General features: G+C 34.3%; 1 protein-coding gene and 1 pseudogene across 18 annotated transcripts in view; one reads left to right on the forward strand and one right to left on the reverse strand.

The window, feature by feature from the left end:
- The window catches only part of DGKB (diacylglycerol kinase beta), an 837,327-nt gene that overhangs the window by 734,124 nt on the left and 78,329 nt on the right, over window positions 1-24,874 (forward strand). The gene's annotated exons all lie outside the window — the stretch shown is intronic.
- The window catches only part of LOC112620549, a 58,318-nt pseudogene continuing 35,633 nt past the window's right edge, over window positions 2,190-24,874 (reverse strand).

Genomic DNA, 24,874 nt, shown 5'->3' on the forward strand with positions numbered 1-24,874 from the left:
AAGACTAAAGATAAACGTTGGAGAAGATACGGAGAAAGGGGAAACCTTGTAACCTCTTCCTGGGAGTGTAAACTGGTACAGCCATTATGGAAAACTGTATGGAAGTTTCTCACAAAATTAAAAACAGAACTACCATATGATCCAGCAATCTAAATTCTGGGTATATATAAAAAAAATGAGATCAATGTGTTGAAGAAATATCTGTACTCTCATGTTCACTGCCACATTATTCAGAATAGCCAAAATATGATACCAACCTTAGTGTTCATGTGTCCAGGCATAGATAAAGAAATGTGCTACATGCACACATAACACACATACACACACACAGTGGAATATTCTTCAGCCTTAAAAAGAAGGAAATTTTGTCATTTGTGACAATGTGAATGTACCTAGAGGACATTATGCGAAGTTAATAAGCTAGACACAGAAAGACAAATACTGCATGATCTCACTTACATGTGTAATCTTAAAAAACAACAACATCTGACTTCTAGAATTAGGGAATAGAAAGATCATTGGCAGTGACTAGCAGTTGGGGAAATGAGGAGATTATGTTTTAAAAAGGGTAAAAAGCTTTAGTTATGTGGGATGAATATTTTCTGAAGATCTAACATAAAGTATGTATTGTAGTGTCAATAATAATATACAGCAGTATAGTTAATAATAGTGTTTTGTAAACTTCAGATTTGCTGAGTATAGATCTTGCAACACACACACAAAAGGTAACGATGTGAGGTGATACGTTAATTAGATTGTGGCAATCATTTCACAGTTTGTATGTATATCAGAACATCATGTTGACACCTCCAATATATACAATATTTAATTATACCTCAGTAAAGCTGGAGGGGTGATAAATAAATCAGAGGACTAACCTCTGAGCAACATTTGCTAAAGTTACCCAAAGTTTCTTATCCAACAACAACAACAAAATTGAGTAGGATTTCAAAACTTACAGAGTATACTCTTTATAATTTGTTACTTACTTTATAGTGAATCATATGATATTCTCAGCACGGAAGATGGATTTAAGCATTATCAGTCCAATCTGACAAGCCGTTTGCCACAGGGATTAAGAATGTGGGTTCAGAAGCTAGATTATCTTCTTTTGAATTTGGGCTCCTTCACTTACCAGCTGTGTGATGTTGGACAAAGTACTTAACATTTCTGTTCCTCAGTCCCTTTGACTATAAAATTACATTAATTTTAAAACAGAAAACATAAAGTCCTGTTACAGATTAGATGTGAAGCACTTCATGCAACATTTGTCAAACAATCACCACTCAAAAGTTATTAACTAATATATGTAGGCTTTATTGTATATAATATACTGACGAAGAAAACCCATTCAAGCAGTAATATCTAGAGAACCCTAGACTAATTGAAGCTTTCGTGAACATTACAGACAAACCAGTACAGAAATGTCCCCTAATAAGGCTCCTTTCTATATAGAAAGCTAATTTGTAACCAAAATGCCAATTCTTATGTACAACTTGAAATAACTGTGAAATAATTCTATTTTCAGTCCAATCTAACCAGCACATTCTCTTCATGAAAACATGTTTGTTGTTGTTTTGTTTTTGTTGTTTTGTTTCTGTTTTTGTTTTTTGAGACAAGATCTCATTTTTTGTCCAGGCTAGAGTGCAGTCGCGTGATCTTGGCTCAGTGTAACCTCTGCCTCACGGGTTCAAGCGATTCTCCTGCCTCAGACTCTCGAGTAGCTGGGACTATAGGCGCACGCCACCATGTCCAGCTAATTGGTGTATTTTTAGTAGAGATGGGGTTTCACCATGTTGGGCCAGGCTGATCTCAAACTCCTGACCTCAGGTGATCCACTCACTTCGGCCTCCCAAAGTGCTAGGATTACAGGCATCAGCCATTGCGTGTGGCCGAAATCATGTTAAATGGAGGAAAAAAATTATTATAATTTTTCTTGATAAACTTGTCCCTTAATTAAAATAGCCTAAAGCACTCTTACTCATTATACTATTAGTCTTGCCAAGGAACCCACAATATTTGAATATTGGAGGCTGCTTGCAGACAGGTTCCTTACCTCTTGGCCAGAACCTACCTCTGTGATATCCCTTTTCCGATGCTTACCTGGCTTATTCAGCTGCATTCTTTTAGTTTTTGAGTACTTTTCCCGATAGGGTATATTTAATTAAAAATGCTTTCTATATTTTTGTTTAATCAATTACATTCAAATGTACATCATCCTTACCTGATATCACTGTTAAATAATCATAATTAAATATAGGTTTTTAGTAAACTTTTCAGTAGGACATTTTAGCCAGTAGTCTTTTCTCTTATTATTCTTAAAGTCTAGCACAGTGTGTGTTTTGTGTGTCTGTGTGTGTGTACGTGTACATATGCACATTTCCCTAACATAAATACAGAAATCTGGAGGCGAAATTAATTTCAGATTTGGGGAGATTTACTCATGACATCTTCATGAATCTCAATTTTCCTGCCATTCAAAAAGTACTGCATACGTGACTCTCCCTCATATGTGATATGAAGAACAGAAGTAATGAGAGTCATGGGGTAAAAACAGCCCGAAATTCATTACTGTCTTAGTCTATTTGGGCTGTTATAACAAAAATACTGTAGACTGGAGGCTTACAGATAATAGAAATTTACTTCTAACAGTTCTGGAAGCTAGAAAGTCCATTATCAAGGTACTGTCAAATATTTGGTGTCTAGTGAGGGACCACTTTTCATAGAAAAGAGAGCTGTCTTTTCTCTGTGCCCTCACATGTGAGAGGGACAAGGAAACTCTCTGGAAAGGGACCAGTCCCACTCATGAGGGCTCTACCCTCATGACCTAATCAACTCCCAAAGGCACCCCCTTTTTTTTTTTTTCCTTCACTCTGTCACCCAGGCTGATTGGAGTGGCGCGATCTCGGCTCACTGCAACTTCCGCCTCCCGGGTTCAAGTGATTCCTCTGCCTCAGCCTCCCCAGTAGCTGAGATTACAGGCACATGCCACCACGCCCTGCTATTTTCTTTTTTCTTTTTCTTTTCTTTTTTTTTTTTTTTTTTGTATTTTTAGTAGAGACGTGGTTTCACCGTGTTAGCCGGGATGGTCTCGCCCTCCTGACCTTGTGATCCGCCCACCTCAGCCTCCCAAGGTGTTGGGATTACAGGCATGAGCCACCGCACCTGGCCAGCACCCTCTTCTAATATCACGTTGAGGATTAGGTTTAACAGATGAATTTGGGAAAGACACAAGCATTCAGTCTATAACAGTGTCATTGTGCTAAAGGCTCTTATGAAAGAATAAATTTTGAGAAAACGTTTGACAAGAGCAACGGTGGCTTAATCTTACTGCCCTTTCCTCTGACTTGTTAACATTCTGCACATTATTCAAGGCCTACTCCACGTTCTATATCCTTTTTATGTCTTCTCCAATCACTCTGTCAGAAGCCGACTTCCTCCCCTTATGTGATAATAAGCACCTGGAAAGTCAATTAATATATATATATCTCTCTCTCTCTTTCTCTCTCTCTGTCTCTCTCTCTGTCTCTGTCTCTCTCTCTCTCTCTCTCTCTCTCTCAGAATCTCTAATAACACTTTATTTTATAGAAGGAAAATCTAAATAAGAGAAATTTAGATTTAGATTTAGAGGTCTTCCACTCCATTTTAATCAAGTTAGGTGATTTGACCAATATCAAATAGCAAAGATGGTACAATCAATCAGTTATCATGAATCCCAGTTTAGTTTCAAGTTATGACAATGGCTGTAGAAATAGAAAAGACAAAGTCAGGGTCATTTTGAAGCAAGATCTGACAATATTGTAGATGAATTGGAAAGAGAGGCTACAGTCAAAGAAGATTGAGTTATCATCAGTCTTATTGAGAGAATAGAGGTAATATTAAGAGGAGATATTTTTATCTATTTGATGCAATATGTTAAGGAGATAATCCAAACGTCATATTTTATCCCTGAATGAAACATTTAAAAAGAGACAGTCTCAAATATTTGCTTTGGAAAACGAAATGCCACCCCAAGGTATAAAACTATAGCTCCTATATTTCTAATAGTGTCTTAGGTGGATGCAATTCATGACTTTGATTTTTAAAAAGAATCAGGATATTTGAATTAGTTATTCATTATTAAAATCGAATATGTTAGCATCCATATGGTTCTAAGAATTTTTTAATGTCTCTGCATTGCTTGATTCTCACCACAAGTTTCTATCACTTATTCACTGTCTTTGGCCTTTCCCTTGAAGGAAATTAGTTCAGTTCCATTCACACTAGCGACAGGCTTCTAGATTCCAGAGTCACCACTGTACAATTCTTTGAGTGGGAACTCTGTTTCCCACACTAGAGTAGGCATTGGGCATAGTTTTGGCAACATTTATACAACCTCAAAGCAAGAAGCAAGTTTTCACTTCAGTCTCCCCTTTTTATATATTTTTTTCTTTTCCTACCTCTCTTTTTGTCTTGGAAAGGTAAATTACCTAAAAATAGGCTTACAGCATTTCCTCATAGACTTTTCCATTTATTTACATTTAATGTATGAACTTCCTTTCTTAAAATATTATTCTTTCCCTCTATTTTACCCTTTTCCAATCTCCAATCTTCATACTGTCACCTCTGTTAACAAATGTGCATATGCTTCCTATTTACATAAAGTCCAAATTCCAAACATTTGCAGTATTTCAGAGACACTCAGAAAGCTTCACATTCTTAAAAGAAAAAAACAGCCTTCATATATTTGGATGGGTTTCTTGTACATTAACTGCTGCCGACACTTCTATCAAATTTAGTAGCACTAACACATCATCTTCAGTTATTATTATTGACTTGGAGGTTATGAAGGGTATAGGTGAATTTAAGAACTATGACCTTGCTCTGAGGACACCAATTAAATTTTATGACTTATCTTATGAGAAGCTGGAGTCAAAAAAGGGACAGAATAACTTTTTCTCCCTTCAGGTTGTAATATAATTTATGAACAACCGTCAGGATTTGCTCAAAGTATTTCTACAATGTAAGATATTGCTTTGAAGGGCCTGGGTGGCATTACTGAATGAATTCTGACCTAGATTCCTAAGAGAAGCAGGTCTCACAGCTCTCTGCTCCTTCTCTGATACACAGTAATCGGAGTCTCAAGCACAGAAAGCTGTCAGGATTTGTGACCTTTACTGTGAGTGATATAAGCTAAGCCAAAGTAGAGGCAGAATTACCTCTTACCTCGCAGAAAGTCACACAGGAGGTCACTTTCAGGACAATGTAAGGACAGGTGCCCTACTGCTTCTTTGCCCTGCAAGGCCTTTCGGTTTGGCTGATTTATCCATCCTCGCATACACCCTGCTCCAGTAATTCAAAGAGAACTCATTCTACCCTGAAAGATCAAGATTGGTAACCACTGGAGACTGGTCTCTGTGAACGAAAATTATGTCAGCCTGTAGGCAGGTCAGGGACTGAAATAATCAAATGAAAATGGCTAAGGTTTCTGCATTCTTCAGGCATCATCTGCCTAATAATTATAAATTAAATAAAGTTGATTTGCTCCATATTGGCTTTTCAATATAAATATGTTGAAATATATAAATTAGGTCACTTTTGTGTGTGTATATATATATATATCTGTGTGTGTATATGTTGATGCTATTTGTCTTGTTATCCCAATTGTCTCTGCTTCTAAAAATAATTTGTGAGATATTTTCTTAATTATTTAATCATTAATTTTCAGTCATGTTATAATGTTAGTAAAACTGTTTTTCTTAGTATTTTCTCCCATACTTTGCATATTGTATCTCTAATGTGCTCCTTTTCTGTTATTTTGTCTACATAAATGTTCTCATGACATATTTATAAACTCCCTGGGGTTTAGCGAAATAAATTTTACTTGTTCATTTTACTTTGCTTTCCTACTTTCAGGTAAAATCAAATCAGTTATAAAAAAAAAATTCCAATTCAACTTTAAAAAGCTTTTGATTTGCAATATATTTTTATTTAGTGTTTATAAGCTACTTAAATCAGCTGATTTCTTAAGGACAATTTCCTGATGTATGTATTCTATAGGTTATTACTTACATGTCATTTTTTATATTAAGCTGTATGACTTAGGTTTAGGAACATAGCATTTATATATTTAATTGTAATACATTAGGATTTATGTTTAACCCTTCTTTGCATGGCCAAAATAGCTCAGTATTTTGCTGACCTTTATAGAATTACAGATAGCCATGAAAGAAAATGCCAAAGTAAAAATTTTAGGTAGGAGAAATTGTATGTTTGGACTACTAAATGTAAATTAGGCTGTTGGTTGTTTTTTCTATTGTGATTTTGTCTTATGTATAGTATACAAATTATTAATTTTATAATTCATAACAATAACAGTAATGAGCACTTACTTTCATTAAATGCCCATGGGGCTAGGTTAGATGAAAGCGCTGTACATTTATAGTTGCTCTGAAAGGCTTAATCTGGGACAGAACACAATTTAAGTCACTTTCAGATCATTTCTTGATGATGCTTGAGTTCCCAACCTCTACTTGGGATTTATGACTGAGAGTCAACAAAAGGGCAGAGCTGACTTGATATTAAAGCCATATCTGTTGAAGGAAACTTGGAGAGACCCTATCTAAAGGGTTAGTGATTACCTAAACAGATTCTACAAATTCAGTAAGGAGAATACATAAAAATTTTCAGATACATCTGTGCTTATTAAATATATATATTTTAGTAGCAACTTTTATTAATCCTCCTAAATTGTAACCATTTACTGTCACTCAGCTTATTAAGAGTTAATTACTCAGCAACTGAAAGACAGCAACAGAGAGCAAGATGTCAGAGTAGAAAGGTAGCTTCTCGCCATTATAAGTAAATAAAGTGACCCAAATGGCAGAAACTAAGTTTTTTCACCAAAGGTCTTTCTCTTGGGGAGGGTAGAAAAGGTAAGGGAGCCCTTTCTGACATTTTTGATTTAGGAGATAGAGAGACGTAGTTCATTTTTCCTTAGGAGTCATCTTACACCATGATGACAGGGATAGCTCTGATAATGATCTGGAAGTATGAACTGAGGTTTCTTAGGAGAGTCCAGGATGGCACAGGCCAAAATAAAATTATGTTGCTATTTATCACTTAATGATAGCTTTAGCACTCCAAAGATGATAACTTTAAAAAGAATTATGCAATTATTGAAACATTGACACTTCTTGGTTGTTTCGGGTGCAAATCAAATGCTTTGTTAAAATTCTCCGATTTTTCACAAATATTACATAATGATCATACAAAATGTATTTTACATGGAACCTAGACTTTGGGGGATTACTGGGTTGTTCTTTTACAAGAGTGGGATGTAGAATGTAGAAATTATTTAACAGAGAGAGAAAAAAGTGAAATCTCTTGGGCAGAAAAGTTTTCCACTTATTGGGTGTGTATATATTGGTAATATGTAATTGTTGATAAGGGAAGATACAGAACATATGTGTGCCTCCATGGTGTTATCTTCTCCACTTTGCCACAGTTTTCTTTCCATTATTTTCTAAACAAAATGTATATGCAGTGGCTGGTAAGGTAGCAGGATCAAATTATTTTTAATTTTATCTTCTTGGCAAAAATAAGACCTAAAGTATATTCCTTTAAGCATTTATGAAGGTAATGTGGTAAAATAGACACATGTTAGTCCTCTTTCCCAACTAAACTTCAATCCCCTGATAATAGAGTCTTAATAAGTTTAGGTACACAATAATGATTTAAAATCACACATAAGACTATGCTAACATAATCTAAAATCCCCAAACCTTATCTTACCACTTAGGCTTATAGGAAGTCTGGAGCAACTGTATATTGTGAGGATTTTTCTGACCCATACCAGGCTAGGCTATCAAGTTAATGTAGATTCCAGGCTCAGAGATTCATTGACCTTTTGACCTTAGCATATCATTTAACAAAGTGACTACCCTTTTTTTCCCTATTCTTAAAATGAAGATGCTAATTATCTACCTAGAAAGATTAGAGGATATAATGAATGAGTAATCACACAATAAAATTATGAAGTGCTATATAAATGTAAGGAATTACCATGACTTCATTGCTTGAAACTTAGGTATTAAAATGTACAATAATCAGAAAATTGCACAAGGCAGCCTGCCATGTGAAGATCAAACAGTAGTGAGCTGTTTTGGAAACACTTTTTAAATTTCATTTTCTCAAATTCTCAAATTTATCATACCTATGAGCTTTAAACTTTGCTGAATACATTTTAACATTTAAAAAAAACTTTTTGAAATCAGCAATAACGTTCTTAGAGCTGTAAAAACATGATGTTCCAACTGCATTTTTTTATAAGCTTTGTACCCTTTTCTTGGTTTTATTGCCAAAACAACCCATGGAAACAAAAGATGCAGAAAAGATATGAAAGGAAGTAACGACTGCTGAGCAGTTATCCTGTAGATGAATAATAGACAAGTAACATAAACAGATGCAAGCCTAACAGGAATGCAAAATGAATGAGAGGAAACAAACAGCAAAAGCAGTTACAAAGTTAGGCACTGAGAGTGGGCATTCATCTATCTCCCTTGGAAAATGCTCTATTGCTGACAAAACAAAGTCCTTCTTCACTGTAACATAATCATTGTTTTAGATGTCTCGATCTTTTTTTTGACCTAGTAAAAACAACACATACAAAATTATTTTTAAATATGCAAGACCCAATATAAAGCATGCTAACATTCTTAGTTTGTATTCATGATATTTCAATAAGCATCTAAAAATTAATTACTAAGTACACATATATATAATATGAAATTCAACTATTTGTAACCGTTCAGCCATTCAACCACCCAGAGAGAATTGCCTGTAACTACCCTGCCTAGATTCAACTTCACGTCCACCTCCTTTCTCTCTGCAGAAGACAACAACTTTACTCCTCCGTCCTGTACCATTTTGAGAATAATTTGCTATGATCATTGCTAAGTTTGATTTTTATTAAATCAGAAAATGTACTCTAAGAAAAGTTATTCTTGTTAAGCCAAAAATGTAGCCTGGAAATTCCTGGAAATTAAGTAAAAAATCAAAAGTATTAGTCTGGTTTTGCACTGCTGTAAAGAACTACCCAAGGCTGCATAATTTATAAAGAAAAGGAAATTTAATTGACTCACCAATCCACATGGCTGGGGAGGCCTCAGGAAACTTATAGTTATGGCAGAAGAGGAAGCAAGGCACAGTCTTCACATGCCAGAGCACGAAAGAGAGAGAACGAAGGGGGAAACTGTCAAACACTATTAAACCATCAGATCTTCTGAAAACTCACTATCGTGAGAAAGCGTGGGGGAAATCCGCCCCATGATCCAATCACCTTCCACCAGGTCCTTCCCTGAATACATGGGAATTACAATTCGACATGAAATTTCGGTGGTGACACAGAGCCAAACCATATCAAATAATTTTCATTAATTCTTATTTCTGATAAAAGGTTATGAGTTTCAGAGAAATTTTTCTTTCACCAATCCCTGAGAGATATTTGTCATATGGTTGTATATATAGGAAACACCAATTTAATAGACATATTCAAAATGTGTTAATGCAAAAATAATATTGTTAAGTTTTAGTGATATATGTAGTAATATAAATGGCCTTTAATAATTATCACCTCGACTAGCGACAAGATTCTTGATTACTTTTTGTGTTTACATTACTATTGAATGAATGAATGATTAACATTCCTTAAACACTACAAAGATTATCAAGAAAAATAAAAAACAACTATCTTGTTTTTTATGTTATCTTAAGCAGGCAAATTTAAAAAGATGATCTATTTTTAGGTGCCAAGATAACAATGCATTTAGCATCTTGTTTCATATCTTAGGTAATCATATTATTGATTCCACCATATAAACTATTTTGTTGTTCTCAGGCCTGTTTCTGATTAATATTCCAAATAAAAGCATGAATTATATATGAATGAAAATTCAAATGGCATTTTAAAAACTACCTTGAGTAACTGTAAAATATTATAAATAAAATATATATTATCTATACTTACTCATGACTGTGTTCTCACATTTAATGCCTATTTGGTGGCTAGGCAGGCATGTTAGTGGATTGAATACACTACATTAAAGAATAAATTTCTCATATATTAGCACTTTCACAGCCTGCCTCTTGAAGGAATAAAGGACAATACACAAGCAGAAGGAAGTCAAAAATAATGGAAAGAAAGAAGGAAAGAGGGAGAAAGGGAGGAATGGAGGAAGGGCAGAATGAAACATGAATACACTGAGCATACCATTTATAGCCCATGTTTCTTGTTTCAGTGAAGGAGCCCATTTCACCTTCACATTTATACATAAATAATATATATGCATATAAATACTTATATATATATGGATATATATATTTTAAACAAAGTAATAGCATATCACAAATGATTCACGTAGAAATATGCTGGGCAAGTGTAATGTTGGACTATGGAACTTTACCTGTGGTTTATAAAATGAACCTCATTTACAAGAAGAGCACAAATTTAAGCAATAGCAAAAAGAAGTTTATCCACATTCCAAACTGATTACTAGGGTTAATATGCCAGATTGGTTTATTGATGCTCTACCACATTGCCAAGAAATTAAGAAGTGGAGGATAAACATCACATTACAACTAAGGAAAGGAAAAAAGAAAAGTGACCATGAGAAAAAAAAAAAAAAAAAGTGCTTAATGTTAAACTCTGAAAATGTTTAGGGGTCTACACGACTGTTTTCACTACATATTTTTCTATTTATTTTCAATTTTTGTTAGATGTGTGCTGGTGTAAGAATTGAACTGGCTTTCATGTGTTAAGTTATTGGTTTATAAGTTCTGGTTTTGTTTGTTTGTTTGTTTGTTTTTGAAACAGAGTCTCACTCTGTGGCCCAGGCTGGAGTGCAGTGGCATGATCTCGGCTCACTGAAAGTTTCTCCTCCTGGGTTCATGCCATTCTCCTGCCTCAGCCTCCCGAGTAGCTCGGCCTACAGGCGTCCACCACCACGCTCGGCTAATTTTTTTGTATTTTTTAGTAGAGACGGAGTTTCACCGTGTTAGCCAGGATGGTCTCAATCTCCTGACCTTGTGATCCACCTGCCTCAGCCTCCCAAAGTGCTGGGATTACAGGCTTGAGCCACCGCACCCGGCCGGTTAAGTTTTTTAACTATCACAGGAAAGAGAAAGTTGGAATTGAATTACTTGTTTCTAATATATTTATTTCACAGTGGGCAAAAATTTCATGGCTTTGATTTTTAGAAAATTTTATGAACTTTATTTTGTTTCCTTTACCTGAGATTTCCCAGCATTTCTAAAATTATTTCAGGAAAATTACAGAACTATAGTACATCTATCAGCTGTAAAAATTTTGACTCATTGAACAGAAAAAAATTGTTCTTTTATCAATGTATATGTTGTTTCCATTTTTTTTCTTCTTTAGTGTATTATAATAACTTTATGTTCTAGAAGACAATATTGAAAGGGTCTCTGGTTCATCCTACCTTTGCTATTAATTTTCCTTTTTTGGCCAAAATAACAGTTTGTTTTTTTAATTAATTGGAATGAATACTCCCCATTTTTCTATGAAAATTGTTCTGCCTTCCATGCTCATTTCAAAAGGGATAAGCTGCCTTCCATGTTGGGAGTTTACCTGTTCTGAAGCTTGGTTAATTTGTAATAATTTTTTAAATAATGATTTTGAAGTATTATTGGTTCTTTCAAATACTATCTTTAATTTGAAAAGCCTATAACTGCAAGACAGGTACATCACTCTCAATTTTTTTCTTAATTTGCAGTAAAATACATATATTACAGTAATTTTTGACAGAAAAGTAAAATAAGTGAAACAGCTTATTTCTTATTTATTTCAAAACTCTGAAGCATAAATTGGTTTTGTGCTTCTGCATGTATGTTTTGTGCATCCGTGTGTGTGTTTTGTGCAGTGTGTGTGTCCATATATGTGTACACGTGCACTAGGTAAGCATTCCAGAAGTGTGGTCTGTTATTTACGCCTATCACATATGTTGCCACTAAGTTTTATAGCTTCACATAACAGCTAAATTAGTTTCAAGGAGCTGAACATTAATACATTGTCTTTTAAGTATGCAAGGATGGATTAGCTTTTTAGAGGAGAAGCTGAAACAGAATTCAAGAAAGAAAAACAATTAAGGGTATTGGGAAAAGTTGCCATTTTCCAATACCCTTAACTGTTTAGTGGTGCTTTACTTCAGGTTTCCACGTTACACTCATAGCAAATATTATAAACAATATGCTGGAATAACTTTGAGTTGCACATTTTTATTTACAAAACTACATGAGTCACTGATTTTCAAACCAGTAATGGTCAAATACTGGCATTCTACTTCACTGATGAACCTCTGATAAAATTGATATCCACTCTTGTATTCTGAAATAAGGTCCCATTTCTGAAGCCCTTCTCTGTTGTATAGAATAAGTTTTGTTTCTTAATATCAAATTCTTTCGCCTGTTCCAAGCAAAACAGATGGTTAAGATAATTATAATAGAAATGGCATGCTGAGAAAACTGTAGAGAGACCATTCCATTCTTGTATTTTTCCTCTTCCTTTTTCTAAATGCAGTGTAGAACAGTGTGGGACAATGAACAAAACATGCAAGTGAAATAAAAGTGATTTCTAGACTTGGCTCCGCAGATGTGACCTGTGGTATTCAGATCAAGTCAGCTAACCTCTGTGGTCTCAGCTTCTTCTGTATGATCAAGAGGAAGGGGTTTGTTTACCATGTAACCCTGTTAGTACTCAGGTATAATATCTGAGAAAGTCTTCCTGAAAGAAGAGAAGTCAGTGTGAGAAGGAGAAGAAGAGAAGGTTCCTGCAAAATTAAATACAAGTTACTTTTTTGTTGACCAAAAGAATTTTTATGCAAAAGGCATTTAAAATGAGTTTCAAACAGAGAGCAGAAATGAATCTGAAATGCCTACCGTATGCTTTTTCAGCACTTTCTAGCAATTATGACAATTTAGGTGGTTATGTAAATTACACAATTCTTGTAAAATGATATAATTATGAAATGTTGGGGCAGAAACAGAAAAGGACTACATTGCTTTAAAGTGAATACTGCAATGATATAAGATTGAGAATACTCCCCCTCCATCACCTTTTCTAAGTCCCTTGAGATTTTACTGTTGCCAATAGAAAAGCATCAAAATAAAGTAACTTTCTGAGGGGTATAAAGGTTAGTAAAAACCGGATACGGTGGTAAAATATTTTGGAATAATTTTTTGTTATTTGGATTCAGATTATTAAATCTATGTTTGCATAAACAATTCATTCACATAAAACTATATTCAAAAATATTATTCTTTCCTTGCAATTTATTTTGCATTTGGAGTGTTTAAACCACTGGAAAAGTATTTGTAACAAATATTTCACTTAGCATTGTGTGGGTCATGTTTTCAAGAAGGAGAGGAATATTTTATTGGGGGATATTTTACTGCTAAGATAAATTCAAGTAGTTTAAGAACCATAAATATACACATAGTATACATGTTTGTAAATTTCAGAAATCTTAACATTTACTTTTGGAGAATAGTGTATGAAATTTATTTTCCTTTTAAATCTGTAGTTACTATCTTATACTTCATTCCTCAGTCAATTAGCAAGGACAAGGGTACATGCAACTGTGTTTGTGAGAGGGAGTAGAGCATTCTTTTTTCTTTACTATTTAGGTATTATGTTGAATTTCAAAGTCCAACACAAGGTTCCTTACTTTTTCTCCATAGTTGACAGTTTCATCCCAAGGAAACATAGAAGAAAGAACTCATAGCCAGAGGTTTGTAGTTCACAAGGGTTTGTAGCTCACAAGGGTTTGTACTTGCCTGGCAAGGGGGACCACAAAGATACCATGCCTTCCAGGCATTTGGGGCTGCTTTGTTGAATCTAAAACAGGTGCCCTTCTGACTCTGAGGTTTAGGGTTAAAACTGCCTTTGCCAGGCCTTTGTTTAGTTAGGTGTAATTGTGATGTCAGGAGTGACAAACAGAAGCTTTATTTCCAGCTTTCACTCACTCTCTGGGGAGTAGGTGTGGAGTGGGAGTGGGATTGAGAAGTGGGTGGCTCTTCTGTTCATCAACCTGTGGATCCACCCCACACACTCCCTGGATTCTGGTTTCTGCTTTGACAGTTGGTTCTTAATGATGCAGATAATTTTTCTCTTGGACTACCTGTCCACTTTTTCTCCCCTCCTCCACGCAGTGTATGCTTCCTATTCTCAGATGATAATCATCATCTTTAGGCAGTTTACAGAAGTGTATAGAAAATTCATTTCAAAACATTCCTGCTTTATCAACCTTCCTTCAATGATTCAGTTCACAGCACGTCTGACTAAGGGAAGAGTCATGAGTGTGGAGTGTGGACTGCCAATGGGGGATATTATCCCCAATCACACCCACTTTACACTTGCAAGATAGCAAAAAGGAAATTCTGGGACTCAATTTATAGGCAAGAACAAAGGACACTGGCATGAAACATTGCTTTACAAAATAGCAAATACGAACATCCTCCCTTGGCAAAGAAAAAGAGAGACAGAGAGACTTTGATGCTGCTCTTCAGTCAGAGTTGCTTCAGACAGTCTCATTTGTCATTGGATCACCAGACTAGGGTGAGGAATTGTCTGAAAATTGTTTCCCCACCACTTCCTTTCTATGTCCCTTTTTTCCTTTCTTTGCCTGTGCATAGCTTAAGGCAAGTCCCTTCTTATACATAAGCTTGCATTGTCTTGAGGGATCTTCAGTGTGTTCCCCTCTGTCTTCCAACTCAAGCCAAGACACCTCAAGAAATTAATATTTCTTTTTGCAACCACTAAGGCAAAATAACAAGCATGAATAATGAGCTTGAATATTCTTTGTGTGGCAAAAACAAAATGCTATTTCAGAGTGACCAGCAGATTCTTCCTGTTGCTCTGGATGTAGTCAAGAACTTAAAATTGTTGGAGACTAGAAATTGACACGTTAGAGCTTGTAAATAAGTTTTGCTTGTAGAGTCGCGTCTGGAATTTGTCACTAAAACAGACAGATTCATCATTCTGGGAGTTGCTACTTTAGTGAGCACTTTTTTGTCTTACAAGTACCTCTTCATTATTTTGAGAGCAATGAAACACTAAGCTAGTAAAGTGATAAAACACTTTAGATTAAATATTGTTTTCTAATTACTAACACATTTGGGGTGTTTCTAATCAGACTGTGCCCTTTAAAAAGTTAGTTTTTTGCTTTCTGAATTAGGAATTTGAATTAGTCCTGAGTGCATGCTATACGCTAGGTAGTTTAAGATGGAATCACACAAATTTTGAGATGCATTTGGTTCACTCTTATGGTTCTCTTGCTTTTGTCTCCAGGGTCTGGATATAGTGCCATGAGATTCTTCCCCTAAAGCAAATGCATGGTCATATGGCCAATCATCCTAAGTTCAAAACAAATAATAACAATAATAAGCCAACATTTAACCCCTGAAGAGATTAAATTCTTTTTTTTTTTTTCTTCTTCACTACATTACTCTAGATTTTAAGGGCAAGGAATTTTGGGCAGCCTTTTGCCTAAAAAGACATATGGATTCTAAAACACCAAAACATTGAAGGATTGAGTACAAAATGGGCCAGTATGTAGGGGTCTCTGAGAAGATAAGACATATGGATTCTAGGGAGCTCGAGTATCTAATCTCCTTTAGCCTTTTATAGTTCTTCATTTAATCCTCATATTACTCTTAGATCTTCACTTCATTTTATCACATATAGGAGAGGAATTAAGGGGGAAGCAAAAGGATATGAGAAGATAACAGCAACCTGAAATGGTCCTTAGCAAATCGGGATGGGCCAATAGAAAAATTTGGCCAGTGGTCTGCAGAACACCACCACCTGGCATATCTTTGGGTCTTGCAAGCATTCCTAAGAATTCTCAGAAAGACTAAGAGGAAAATCCAGTAAACACATCAACTTATCTGAAACCCACTGAATGAAACTTCAGCTAAGTTGAACATTATGAGGAAGATTTGATTACTTTGGGATATTTGCATAATATTACAGACATACCTCAAGCACAAGGTATTTTTTCCTTAGAAATGTCAAAACTGCACATCAACTTGACTTATTTTTCCTCCCTTTTTCTTTGAAAATCAATAAAGATGACCATCGCTAATCAGAATCACATTAAAGTGAACCTTCAGACACTATTAGGGAATAGAACACAGTATGAGTTTTAAGTGATTTTTTTTTTTTTCTGTATAGCAGAAAATTACCATCCATTTCATACCAATAGACTATATATAAATATATATATATACACACATTCACACACACATGTGCAATTACACTTATATATATGCATAATAATACACATATTCACACAAAAAAATACTTAATTTTATAACATGGAAATTATTTTCCTGAAGAAATCTTTTCATGATTTTCTGATATAGCTCTTTAAAATGCTAATAAATTATTTTTATTAAATAGTTTTTTATAGAATGTTATCAGAAAATATAATGTGAACTGGACAGTCATTAAAAAGCATATTTTGGGGGAGGCCAAGGCAGGAAGGTGGATGGAGGCCAGGAGTTCCAGACTAGCCTGGGCAACATAGTAAGACCTGGTCTCTACAAAAGATTTTAAAAATTGGCTGAGCATGGTGGTGATGCAGGGCTGTAGTCTCAGCTACTCTAGGGGCACAGGTAAGAAGATTGCTTAAGCCCAGAAGTTCAAGGCTGTAGTGAGCTATGATTGTGCCACTGTACTCCAGCCTGAGCAACACAGTGAGACCTTATCTAAAAAAAAAAAAAAAAAAAAAAGTGTAGTTTTAACCTTGCTTAATACAATTCATCAGCCAGCAATGAACAACAGAGACTTAGAGACTTAGTTCTTGTCCTCCTGGAAGATCACAGCATAATAGTCAAGACACAAATTATAACATAGTAATTATTTAATTGTTGTGAAATATTTATAGTAGTCTTACATGTTAAGAACACATCTCATCCGGTAGGAGAGGAAGAAAGGCTTCCATGAGGTACTTCGAATTAGTAGTAAATATGGAGAGGGTAGCTTTCCAGACAGAGGTAGTAATGTGTATAAAGGTTACTCTGAATAGAGAATGGTTCTTTATAGGAAGTGAAATGAGCAAAGTAAACAAGGAGAAGGAAAAGAGATAAGACTAGTAAGAAAGATCTGTTGATCTCAGAAGCTTATTCTAAAGTTTAAACTAAGGTTTTAAAGTATGTTTGAATCTGTAGCATTATCATAAAATGTGGCAATGTTACAATAATTCTCTTATATGTGCTTTTCACTTGAAAGAGTTTAGTTATTGCTCTATCTTATTTGATGGCATTAATTTCTACTCCTGTTTTTTAATTTGTGGAGTATTTTTTACTTTACAGGTTACCTCACATAATAACTCTTTAATTAATGAAAGTTTACATTAATAGCTTTTGAAAACATACACCATTTTTCAGATAAGAGAAATTTTTCCTCCAGTATAATGGTATTTACCCCAAAAACACACTACGTGACTAGGCCATGATAAGTATTATTCTGACATCATGGTTTCAGGCAAAAAAAGTATTCATCAATTTATGTGAAGTCACATTTTCTAGAAAGATAAATCGTATGGAATAAATTTGAATTGTGTGTATTTGCCGAGTAAAAGAATGAAGACAAAGTACTTCAGTTTATTTCACATGAACTCTACTCTTGTTGTTTTGAGGCACTCTTTCGTTAAATATTTGTTTTGCCCTAAAAATGTTAAGTTCAGGTTTAGTACAGGATAAGTACGAGCCCATAGGAGGTAACAATAGTAGAAAAAAATGATCCAGCAAGACTTTTCAAAAGACTAACTATTTTTCACAACTCCTCCACCACAAATCTTTCACTATAAAGCAGTTTTGCCTTTTGCAAAGATAGTAAAATTTCATTACATTGCATTTATATACACAGTACATTTACTTTTGCATTATTATTATTAATACATATGAAATTTGTCTAATATTTATTTTTTATATTTTTTTCTATCAGTTAAAACTATTTGGTTATATTGGCATCAGATGAAATATATCATAATTTATTCTGTTACACTTAACAAAATATTTTATTTAACAACTTTACACTTAGAGACAGATTTCTTGGGAATGAAGGACAGTCATTGATCATAAGTGTATTTTTTAATTGTTACAAAAACAATATTCCTAAAGATTAACCTCAGTAATTTTTTCCTGGGATAGCTTAATTTTCTGGCATTTCTATAGTGGTATAAATTTCATAGAAACAAATAAATAATGCTACAGGCACAAATATAGAAATACATGTTCATATATGTCCATATCTAGTCACGTATGCCGTGCATAATGACATTTCAGTCAATGACAACTGCATGTACAACTCTAGACCCAGACGATTATAATACCATACTCTTACTGTACTTTTTCTATGTTTAGATACACAAATACTTACCATTATGTTACGATTGCCTACAGTATTCAGTAAAGTAACATGCTATACAGGTTTATAGTAAACTATACCATCTATATTTGTGTAACTACACTCTTTGATGCTCTCACAATGACAAAATCGTCTCACAACACACTTATCAGAATGTATCCCTGTTGAGCAATGCATTAATGTATATGAGTGTATATATGTATGTGTAATACTGACTACATATTATAAACAAGTAAAACAATATAGAATGTTTAAAATTGGAAAACTTCTCTAACAAAGAAATAATCAGATTTGCTGGATTTTATATATAAGTAAATTAATCTGGGCTAATACAAAATTTGTTCTGCCCTTCTTTTGTAGAATAGACTTTCTCATACATATACGTTGGTTTTGTGTATAATATCAGCACAGCCTGATCATTTTCTTAATGAAATTTATATATTCGGATTTACTGTGAGTACTTCTAAATGCTATTTTTCTTAATTCATTATCACTATTCACAGAAAATTATTTTTGAACACATACACACAGGGAAAAAAAAATTATGCTAGGTAGTTGAAGCTTTACTCTTTTTTGGTGATGACAGAAGTAATGAGTTTTGAGACAGAAAAGAATATATTTTTTGAAAGTGTTTTAATATTTCCAGAGCAATGGCAGAGGTTGAGTATTTATTTGATCCTGAAAATCTTAGCGTTAATTTCTCTCATGATTGATTTTACTGATAGCTACAAAATTCAAAATCATCTACCAGCTTCACTTTTGCTCACAGCCATTAGTTTTGGGCAAAGCCAGTGTGCTTTGTGGGTAGTCCTGTCTGAGTGGCATTATGAAGCACCCAGTGTAACATTGTACCGTGTAAGTGTGTGTGTGTGTACTATAAACAGGTCTAAAGTTGTTTTCAGATTACTCATGTTAAATTTAGTGTCTCTTCAAGTTAGAGTCTTAGGTTTTACAAAACAATAATGAGTTGAAACTCCCATTCACAATAGACAGGATACTTCAGAAGATTACAGCATTAAAATAACAGTAAATAATTAATTTAGAACTGGTTGCAGTGGGAGGTGGCCTATGTGCCAGAGTATGTCCAGCAACAACTTTGTCTTTGTCCTTCACTGTTGTCAGCCTCTTATTTCCTTCAAAGGGAAAAATAATAACACTAACTCCAGTTGTTTCTACCCTGTGTTCTACAAACCTAACATGCACCCATTTTAAAAATAAAATAAAAATAAATGATGAAAAATCTTGTCATCACTGGATTTAGTGAGACACAGAAGCTGATGATATAATAACCTTCATCTTGAAAGCCAGAAATTCTCCATGATTCTGAAATTGAGTTATCTGAGCCTATAGGATAAGATGGGTTAAACTACTCTATACCGTAGCTAGTTCAGCATAGACAAGGGCTTAACAAATGCCATCTTAATTGATATTCTTGTCAGACACAGCTGACAATGATAGCAAAAAACTTGCTCAACTGTTTCATTTTATATTTTCTTGTGACATACGTAGTCATTCAGAATTCTGAACATAGCATGATCTTATATGCAAGAGATAAAAGAGAATAGATAAAATTTTAATAGAATTTCACATCTTAAGTGCCCCCTCATTTTGCCTGCTGCTTTTTGTTTTAATGAAATTATGGATAAATGTTATCACATAGGTATGTGTGAAATATATGTGCCCTTATATGCCCTTGTTCCATGCTTTTAGTATTTGCATTTTTAATATACTTCAGCACAAAGGACTAGGCCAATAAACAAGATTGCTGCCTCTTTCTCCTTTTTGCCACCCTCCTTCCTTCTTCTATTTTCTGTGTAATTTTGTCAAGATAAAACGATATAAGTTTTAGTGATACCATATGTAAAATAGAAATTTAGATCACTCGTATGCCTGGTAGAGTGACTTTAGCAGATCCTTTTTGGATACTTTCATTATGATCTATTCCTTTTATTTGCATTGGCTAGTTTGTTTGGCTGTTTCTCATAGATTTCTCTGGTAGTTTGCATATTTAGGAAATGTTTTGAAATTCAAACATTAGCCACTATAATCATTTGAGTAAGAATGTAGGAAAAGGCCGGGCGCGGTGGCTCAAGCCTGTAATCCCAGCACTTTGGGAGGCCGAGACGGGCGGATCACGAGGTCAGGAGATCGAGACCATCCTGGCTAACACGGTGAAACCCTGTCTCTACTAAAAAATACAAAAAACTAGCCGGGCGAGGTGGCGGGCGCCTGTAGTCCCAGCTACTCGGGAGGCTGAGGCAGGAGAATGGCGGGAACCCGGGAGGCGGAGCTTGCAGTGAGCTGAGACCCGGCCACAGCACTCCAGCCTGGGTGACAGAGCAAGACTCCGTCTCAAAAAAAAAAAAAAAAAAAAAAAAAAAAAAAAAAAAGAATGTAGGAAAAGATTGCTTTCCAAAGTGTGAATCTAGTTCAATTTACAGTGTGGTGTGCATGAAGTTTGGGCAACTATATATATTCTCAAACCCTCCAAAGTGAAACTTTTTGAACAAAAGTTCATCAGGATTGTGAAGGAAGCACAGTAGTGTCCAAGGTAGAATGGACGAAGGCTTGGACCACCTGTAGTCTAACCCTGAACTTCTCATCAAATAGCTGTGGGCCTTGAGATAAGTCACATACCCTTTATAGATGGCAGCTTTCTCTTAAAACAAACAAACAAAAAAATGAGATTCTTGCCTGGTGCCGTGGGGACATCTGTAGTCCCAGTTACTTAGAAGGTTGAGGTGGGAAGATCACTTGAGCCCAGAAGTTTGAGTGCAGTCTGGGCAACATAGTGAGACCCCCATTAAATAGATAAATGAGATTCTTTTTTAACCGCATGACTTAGAAACTCCTCGCTTTAGAATTTTGTAATTTAAAGTAAATGTTAAAAACAGCAAAAATTCTTCATTTTCAAAAGTAACCACAAACATGAATTGCAATCTTATATGTGTTATATAATTGATTAATTTCATGTATTATAAGTTAATTGAAACTGGATATTGATAAATATTTGATACTTGTCTGAAAAATTTGGCCAACATAGATTTAGTGAGCTATGAGATTCCATTTGACATGTGTATAAATCATAAGATAATTATGAAAATCTTTATCATTTCCTCTAGGGAATCTTAATTTATAATCTTCAAGGAAAATAGTCATGATGTTAAAATTTAAAAGAGATATTGCAGAATGCCAGTTAAAATACTTCATTGTTAAAGCAATGTGTAATTGCTTTAATTTTAAAAAACATATTACTAGAAACTGTCTTTTCTCTTTACCAGTTTAATTTTCACATTTCAAACTTAAATAATCTACACGCCTTTAAAAAGTCTTAGAGTCAGAAGGAGAAAAAAAAATATCTATTTTGCTTACATATAATCCTCTTAGCACGCACATGCCAGATGGTGTTTCATATCAGGTCAGAAATAATGAAGGAATCTGGCTTTAAATCTAAGAATCAAGAAAAAAAAAAGAGTAACTAGGGATTACATGTTGGTAATAGCATTTTTCCCTGAGATTCAACCATTTATAATAATTTCTGATAGGCTTCTGTCTCTGTGTGTGGATTTATTTTTACTTATTTCATTTCTATTATACTTTCTTGGGATTCTGAAAGGTTATTTATGATGTGATTGGACATTTTCTAAAACCTTGGATATCTAGAGCCAAATAATAATTTGACCTTCAGATATTTCAAATGGAAACTTACTAACTAGTTTAGAAACTAGGAGATTGGGGACTTACAGGGAGGCAAAAATAAATAGAAATTCTACCAAGTATAGAGGACAGTAATATTTTTAAATTCATTTTAGAGAAATTAATTAGAAGATTAAATGGTCTAAATTGGTAAGTAATAAATAAATAATTCCCTTTATATAATAGTACATTTTATTATCATAACTTTGACTGACTATATTTAAAGACTAAATTTAGGCCTTTGTGTCATAGACAAAGTAGAAAATTATGTTCTTAATTAATCCACTAATTGCTATTATTTTCTTAATCTCTAACTATCACTTTTTAAAAATATATCATAGGATTGTCTATATCATTAACTAACCTGATCAAAAGGAATCCATCACAATATGCTGATCATTCTTGTTAATATCTATATATAAGAATTATTTGCTTATGTGGCCTTGGCCACGTTCAAGCTATAAAAAAAGGACAAACATTTCATTAATACAAGTAGCTAGATTTTTTTAAAAGTAAACATTTCTCTTTCAACATAAGGAGTTCTGTGGACCCACGCCTTGGTGAAACTGATAAAAACTGCTTTATGAAAGTGTTTAAGTCTCTCTACATGGTCTTAGGGGCAACAAATCTCTGGAAATATTCCTTCAAAAGGCACACATGGATCATGTAATGAATAAATAAATAAATATGTAGTCAATAAAATCTGTTGAAACTATTGAGTCTCCCATACTCAGCAACTAAAGTTAGAGTGTCAGGCAGAAAAGACTGTACTATTGTCCCCACGCCAGTTTGAAAGCTGTAGTTCAGAGGTTTTGCAAAGGGAAAAAACAGACTGCAAAACAGAAAGCTCCGTATCTCTTCCCACAGGAACTGACTTACTTTGTCATAGAGTGTGAATAAGTTCAAACCTACACGTGCTTTCAAAAACAGTGAAGGTAATGATGAAAGGCAATTGGGAGATTGGTGGATTCTTTGGAAATACATGCTGCACTGTAGGCTGGCTGCTTTGCTGGAGTGAACCATGAATAGAGACAACTAACTAAGACAACTAACTAGGACAACTAAGTGTCCTCCTAACTTCAAAATGTATCTCAAACACCGACCTCAGGAACTCTCTCTTCAAATAATCCTGAATTTGATTGAATCTGTTGTTCAAGCAATCTATGCACCAGGGCATTGTTAAAAACAAGAGCGTAAGAGGCTGGCAATTAGTACAACTGAATATGGTCAAAGAAAGAGATAGTCAAAGAGTGTCCTGAAAAAGTCACTATCATTGCAGGGCATATAGCCAAGGTTGTATTCCCTTAGGAGCCTTATTAGAAACTTCACACAAGAGGGAAAAATGGGGCATGTGGTAGTGGTGGTGGACTAGAATTCACAGAGATAAGCCAGACAGTCCACAAAACAAACAAGCAAACAAGTTCCAATGTAAGTACTCAGAATAGCTAAAATACATTATCTAAAGTGTCAAGTTTCTAATACAAAAGTATGATACCTGAAGGGAAACAAAAATCTGACCCATACACAAGGGAGAAAAAACAGGCAACAGAAACCACCTGTGATTGCAAGCAGATGTTGAGTTAAACAGAAAAAGCCTTCAAATTAGCCATTATAAGTACATTCAAAGAAGAAACAAATCATGATTAAAGTAAAGGAGAGAATGGTAACAATAACATGCAAATAAATGCTATCAATAAATTATAAATAAAAATAGAAACTATTTCAAAAGAAACATATTTAAATTCAAGGGTTGAAAAATAACTGAAGTGAAAATTTCCCTGGATTGAACTGGCAAAGAAATAACTAATGACTTAAAAATTGATCGGTAGATTATATAATCCAAACAATTTTTAACAATGAAGAAAAATGCTACTCAGAGACATATTAGCATATGCATGATGGAGTACTAGAAGGGAAATAAAGACGGGGGAAGCAGAGAAATATTTTTTAAAAAGGCTAAAACCTCCCCAACTTCATTGAAAAATATTAATATACGTATCTAGTAAGGCTAACAAACTCCAAATAGGATAAACGTGAAGAAATCCACACATACACACATAGTAAAAATATTGCAGTCCTAAGACATGGAAAAAAATTTAGAAGCAGCAAGAAGTAACCCCCACTTGATAAATTACAAGTGAATTTCAAGAAAACTAACAGATGGCTTCCCACCTAAAACAATGGAGGTCAGTATGCAATGAGATACTGTATTTAAAGGGCTGAAAGAAAAAAAAAAATCAACCATGAATTCTGTGTTGATCAAAAGTCTCTCATAAGTGAAAGCAAAATAAACATATTCCCAAATAAACCAAAACTGAGAAAAATTGTTGCTAACAAACTCACTTAACGTTAAGTAATAAAGGCAAGTCTGCAGGTTGAAAGCAACTGACCCCAGATGTTATAATAACTTGAATCCACATTATAATGCAAAAGACACTGATAAAGATAGTTATTTAATTATAAAAGATAGTATAAATACATATTCATTGCCCTCTTTTAACTGATTTAATACACAATAGTATAAGAAATTATACATATAGTATATTATTCAACCCATAGCTCAGAAATGTAATATATTTGACAGTAATAGCACAAAGGAGATGGGTGAAAGCAAAGCTCTATTGGCTAAGAAATTGACTCCAGATTGTAACTTGATCTACAGGAACAAATGAAGAGATCCAGAAATGATAATAAGAAAGTTAATTAGCAAAAGCTATAAATGTTTCATGGCTATTCTTTCTTCTTTCAGCT

Source organism: Theropithecus gelada, chromosome 3 (assembly GCF_003255815.1).
Source record: "Theropithecus gelada isolate Dixy chromosome 3, Tgel_1.0, whole genome shotgun sequence".
In the NCBI taxonomy this organism is placed as follows: Eukaryota; Metazoa; Chordata; class Mammalia; order Primates; family Cercopithecidae; genus Theropithecus; species Theropithecus gelada.